Source organism: Prionailurus bengalensis, chromosome E3 (assembly GCF_016509475.1).
Source record: "Prionailurus bengalensis isolate Pbe53 chromosome E3, Fcat_Pben_1.1_paternal_pri, whole genome shotgun sequence".
In the NCBI taxonomy this organism is placed as follows: Eukaryota; Metazoa; Chordata; class Mammalia; order Carnivora; family Felidae; genus Prionailurus; species Prionailurus bengalensis.
Genome location: NC_057357.1, coordinates 30895934 through 30902358, shown reverse-complemented (window position 1 = coordinate 30902358; position 6425 = coordinate 30895934). Strand labels below are relative to the sequence as shown.

The window sequence follows — 6425 nt, the reverse complement described above, 5'->3', positions numbered from 1 at the left end:
GGCAGTAGACTACCTTCTCTGGCTACCACAGCAATGGCGGGCCCTCTTCGAAATTGACAGGACGTGAGGAAGGGTCCAATTCAATGACATATCCTAGCTAGTGGCAAGTCCTTAGGTGTCTTATGGCACAGGTTGAGAACTCCATGATTGGCAGAGGCTGGCAAAGTGTTCACAGCCCGATGTGGGTGGATGGTGACATCTTGAGCTTGGACAGAAGTTTAGACAGTGATGAAGAGGCTGCCTGGAAGTGAAAGCCTTCCCTGGGGCCCTCATCCACACTCACAGCCAACTCTGGTTTCCCTATCGTAATACTTAACCTCACTACTGTGGGGTCTGTTTTGCTCTCCCCACCCGAATGTGAATTCCTTGAGAAGACAGATAAGTCTAATGGATCTGAGTGTTCCCAACGTGTTGCGTAAGGCCAGGCAAAGAGTAGGTAGCTAACCAATACTGTGAGAGCCTGAGGGTGCATGAGGGAGGGAGGAAAGGAGGGATGTAGAGAGAAATTGAGGGAAAGGAAGGAGGGAAGGAGAGAGGGAGACAATCAAAGTAAGGAGGGTAGGAAAGAGGGAAAACAAAGGCAGAGAATGGAGGGAGAAAATAAGAAAAGGAATTTAAGTAGGAAGGGAAGGAGGAAGAAGGAAGAGACGAAGGGGAAAGAAAGGATGGAAGAAAAGACTCCACAGGCCAACTCTTGAAGGGTTTCTCTTTGGCTCTCTTGCAAGTCACGAACTCAAGCTGTCTATGTGACTGGTTTCCCAGGACACCAGGCTGCAGGGTGAGCTTAGGAACTTTATTCCAGAAGACCCACTTTTCTCTAGGGCTCAGTCCTCTTGTCTGTGAAACAGGCTTAGCCATGTCTACCTCGCACGATTGTGAGAATGAAGTCACATAGTCACGATAAAAGAGTCATGGCCCCTGAAGCGTGGAGACCCAAGCGAGGAGGTGGACCTATTCCAAGAAGCTCGGACCGGAGGAGGGAATCTTAGGGAGGGCCCAGCTTCCCATGGTGACCTGTCAGCCTTTCCCCTTCTAAGTACTCCAATTGTTACATTCTTTTATTAAATTCTTTTCTCTAGTTTAATAGGCCCATGTCTGCGATCAGGACCTTTCCTGGGGTGCTCACAGACTGTGCTATTTTGAATTCTGCATCATTAAGATAATTAGGTGCCCAGACGGAGTTTAAATACTATGAAGGGTTTGATGCACACTGCCTGGCCCTGGTGGCAGAGTCATTTGGGGACACAGCCTCTGCTTCCTGCTGGTGTTGGGAGCTCAGACCCTTGCCTAGGACATAATGTCTCTCCTGGGCGAATGAAGGGAAGAGAAGGGGAAGAAGGTGGCATATTTCCCAGCTCCTTCTCAGTGCCAGGTGATCAGCAGGGAATTCTACATGCCTTGCCTGATATACTTTTATCCCCTGAACAGACTTGTTAGGTGTGCATTATTGCTCCCATTTTACAGATGAAGACAGACTAGTGGAGGGGTGAAGGCTTGTGCCTCAGATCAGCATCTGGGAAGCCCCTCTGGCTGGGTAGCTCTGAGACCTCTCCTTCACCTCTCTAAGGCTGGATATGCTGAATTCATAAAATGAAAATAGCAGGAACACCTACCATGGAGGGTCGAGAAGCAAATTCAGCACCATGGGACCTATATAACAGTCTTATCACCGTGCCAGGTGGCTACAAAGAACTCGATAGTGGTGTGTTAGCATTCTCATTCATTCCCACATTATCTGGGCCCAGAGCCCAAGCTCAGTGTATGAATCTGTGAGCTTCGCTTGTGACCCACCGGGAGACAGACATGGGCCCCACGTGGACAGCAAGAAGTCGCTCTTCCGTTTAGTATGTAATCGTTTCCGGTTCCCATCGTGCTCTAGGAATTGAGCTGTACCATGGCTGTGTACTTGTGTCTACACCACAGTGCTGTAAGAACTCACTGTGTCCATGCCTGTATGCCTACTCTGTGCCTGTGTGGCCACAAACCCACTTCTGCATTGACGGAAAAAGTAAATATCTTCACAGAACTTTACTGTTCATAGAAGAGCCGTGTTGTGTGTCAGCTTTTTTTTTTTAATGTTTTTATTTATTTTTAAGATAGAGACAGAGCATGAGCAGGGGAGGGGCAGAGAGAGAGCGAGACACAGAATCCGAAGCAGGCTCCAGGCTCCGAGCTGTCTGCACAGAGCCCACTGCAGGGCTCGAATTCATGGACTGTGAGATCATGACCTGAGCTGATGTCAGATGCTTAACCGACTGAGACACCCAGGCGCCCCATGTCTTAGCTTTTATCTCTTCCCAGTGACCCTCGGTCACTGATTGACATTCATCTTGTCCTCAACCTACCAATAGTTGTGTCTACAAATGTGTTTCTGAGCATCTTGTTTATGTCGGACTGTTTCAGACAGAGGAGCAAATGAGAAGACAGGGTTCTTGTCTTCATGAAGCTTCTGTTCTAGTGGCAGTAAGTGTATAAAGGGAAAATAAAATACTTGTATATATTTTTTAAAAAAAATTTAACATTTATTTATTTTTGAGAGAGAGAGAGACAGAGAGAGAGAGAGAGAGAGAGAGAGAGAGAGACAGAGTGTGAATGGGGGAGGGGCAGACAGAGGGAGACACAGAATCTGAAGCAGGCTCCAGGCTCTGAGCTGTCACCACAGAGCCTGACGTGGAGCTCCAACTCACAAACTGAGATCATTATCTGGGCCAAAGTTGGCCACTTAACTGACTGAGTCACCCAGGTGCCCCAAAATACTCGTATGTATTAATTAGGTCTACGAAGGAAAACCAGAAACTTCAAACACCCAGTGCATGAATATGACCCGTGTTCACTTCTTGTTCCCATGACAGTGAGCACTGCTCCACGCAATCATTCAGGGCCTCAGTCCACGCAATCATTCAGGGCCTCAGGACGCTACCTTCTGCTGGCTCTGCCCATTTTCTTAGGGCCCTGAAGTCCTCCAGTGGGCCCCTAGCAGACCAGGGGACAGTGTAAGATGGGGGACAAGAGGCTTTTACTAAATAGACCTTGAGGGGCAAACATAACTTCTACTTAGGTTGCATTTTCCAGAACTATTGTGTGGCTGTACCTTGTTACGAGGGATACTGGTAAATACGGTGTGGCCAGTTTCTCAGGAAGAAAAGGGAACCAGTTTAGTAAAACATGCCTCTGTCCTCTGCCACCATGTTCATGAGTGTGGTTGTGCTCTGCTGGGTGTTTGCAGCTGTATGGGCTTCTTTGGAGGAGCCTAGTGGGGGCCACTTTCTGCAAGGAGGCATCCCTGGTGGGTGTGTGATGACCCCCCCGCCTCGCCCTTGGTGCCATGATGCTCTGTAGAGGAAAATCTGACCTCTGAGCCTGACTTTTTCACATTCTCTTTCTCTCCCTTTTCTGTCTCTTACCCCATATCCTATCCTTTGCTCAGGCCTAGACAGTGCTCTGTTTCCCTTCTCCCTTGCCTGAGTTCAGATCTTCTGGCCTTGTGAATCCCCCACCACTCCTCAAAGGCATCTCACAACTGGGAACCCAGATCATTTCTTGTACCTTTGAAAAATTCTCAGTTCTTCGTGGCAGTCACACTAATGTCACTGCTTCGTTTGAATGGCCTTCAGAGTCTTTAGTGAACTTCGGTGTGCTGGGACTTCTGGCTCAAGGTCTGTATCCCAACTAGACTGTGGGTGCCAAGGTGCAGGGACCATGGCTGTCTGAGCACAGCTGTACATCTGGTGATTGGCACAGTCCCGGCTACAAAGTGGAGCATCCGTACAGCATGTTCGGTGGGCACATGCATACATGATTGAATATATCTTATTTCATCCTCCCAGCAACTTTAGGAATTAAGTGTAATTATCCCATTATGCATAATTTCTCTTCCCCAGTTTAATATTACCCTCAGGTTAGAAAACTGACTCTCAAGGAATTTAATAACTACTTTAAATCACAAGAATAATAATTGGGTGGGCTTGGATTCATACTCAGGTGTGCTTGATTCCCAATTCCATGCCTTTGGCTTTTTTTTTTTTTTAAGTTTATTTATTTTGAGAGTGAGTGAGTGAGCATGCAAGCAGGGAGGGCCAGAGAGAGAGAGAGAGAGAGAGAGAGAGAGAGAGAGAGAGAGAGAATCCCAAACAGGCTCCATACTATCAACATGGAGCTCAACTCAGGGCTCGATCTCACCAACCATGAGATCATGACCTGAGCTGAAATCAAGTATCGTATTTCTGTATCATATTTCTCCTGTATCATTTCTCCTTTATCATATCCCATCGTCTAATACTAATACTGATATATAACAAATATATAATACATATTTTACATAATTTTAAATATAATTGTTACATAATTTATAAATGATTATATATCACATAATAAATATATAAATAATAATAGTATGGCTCACATTTTTTTAGTACTTTTTGAAAGTACTTTTACATAGGTGATTTCATCAGAATATCATGATAATTCAGTTCAGTGTAGTTTGTATCAGAGGCTTGTTTTTATTTTCCTACTGCACAGATTTGGAAAGAAAGTCTATAAAAGAGACTTCTACACTAAGGGTCAACAAACTTTTTCTGTAAAAGACTAGACAATAAATATTTAAGGCTTTGTGGATCATACAATCTTTCTTGCAAGTACCCAGCTCTTTCCCCGTAGCACAAATACAACCATAGACAGTATGTAAAAGATGGGTGTGGCCACATCCCCATAAAACTTTATTGACAAAAACAAGGGACAGCCACATTTGGCCTGCGTGCCACAGTTTGTCAACTCCTTATCTACACAATCACGGAAAGAGCTAAAATGGAAAATACCAGAAAGGAAAACTCAGGCTTGAGAGTTTCAGTAACTCGCCCAAAGTCCCACAACATGTTCGTGTCACAGCTGGCCCCCAAATCTGTGTTTCTTGCTTCCTGACATAATGTTCCTTCCAGTACACCAGTCTTCCTCCTTAGCCCCTACGGCGGGGAGAGAACCTGATCTCAGACTCAGGGATTTGCCATTTGTTCCCTTCCACTACAAACACGAGTCACTGCTCAGTCTTTAGTGCTGATAGCTTCCTTCCACAAAAACCCAGAGAAGGGCAAACACTTTGCTGTCTTGCCTTCTCTTTCCTAAAGAAATGAACCTAGAAGCCAGAACAGAAATCCTCTCTTGATTTTCAGTTCACCAGAGTAGTCAAGAATCCATATTTAGGGCCAGGCAGTGGTGGAACAGCAGCTCTGATGCTTACCAGCTGGGTGACTTTGGGAGCCTCAGTTTCCTTATTAGTAAAATGGGGTTAGTAACAGTCCCTGCCTCAAAGGGCAGTTGGATGAGGACCAGAACAGTGAGAAGTGTGTACGCATTTAGGCGAACGTCTCCCATCCAGTAGAGGTTTACTGCTGATGCTGCTGTTTATCACCATCTTCATTATCATTAGTCCCAAATTTAGGGAACACGTGACTGCTTATCTTGACTGCTTCTAACTGCCAGTGCCAGTGATGCAGAGTTTCTTGCTTTTGGCATTAGTGACATTTTGGGCTGGTAACTCCCTGGGTGGAGAGGGAAGTCCCATGCATTTGGGGATGTTTAGCAGCATCCCTGGCCTCTCCCCACTAGATTGAGGAGCATCCTCTCCCTCTTTTGGTTGTAATAACCCAAAATGTGCCCAGACATTGCCACATGTCCCTTGGGTTGAGAGAAATAAACCAGACTGAAGAATGAGTTTTTAAAGCAACGATCGTTCCTTTGGGTTTGTTTCTTCAGGATTTTGTGTTCCTGGGGTAAATATTCCAGGCCACGATCAGGTCCTTTGTGATCCATCAGAAGCTGAAATCTGCTTCCCAGGCCCTCTGACACTCAGAGATTCTGGGCTAAGATAGGCCCTTTAAGAGAATCCACAGGCTCTTTTAAGGGTTAGAGCTACCTAGCAATAACTGTCCTGAAGCCCTTGCGATTCTGCGGTCTTGGTTTTTTTTTTTTTTTTTTAATCAACCGTATCAGCGATGCCTCTGTGTATTAGACTGTACAAGCAAAAGACCCGTGTTTCAAGCCAGAAAGCCCTGGGCTTGAATTCGAACTCTTTATTAGCAGCTGCTTGACCGCAGACAACTTATATAACTTTGCTGAAACTCTGAGGTTTCTGAGACAAGGGCTGGGTTAAGCAAGAAAGAGAACAGGGGTTGATTAATGATGTCTGTCACAGGAACAGAATGAGCATATGGGGCCACACATGGCACATGCTTGCCGTCTTTGTGGCAACATCAGCAGGATGTATCCTTTCCCATCCAGGAGTTTTCAAGCCTGTCTCAGTTTGTGGGAAATCAGGTAGAGTTTTGCTTTAGCAGTGATGTCTGTCTTTTGTAACTAGCCAAGTGAATGAGAAATATTTGTTGGAACTGCACTTGGAGGCATGCTAGATTCTGTTGGGTGGAGTTCTTAAC

General features: G+C 45.7%; 1 protein-coding gene across 2 annotated transcripts in view; it reads left to right on the top strand.

Annotated features, from left to right (window-relative positions):
- Positions 1-6425, top strand: part of SHISA9 (shisa family member 9) — a 278951-nt gene that overhangs the window by 183080 nt on the left and 89446 nt on the right. The gene's annotated exons all lie outside the window — the stretch shown is intronic.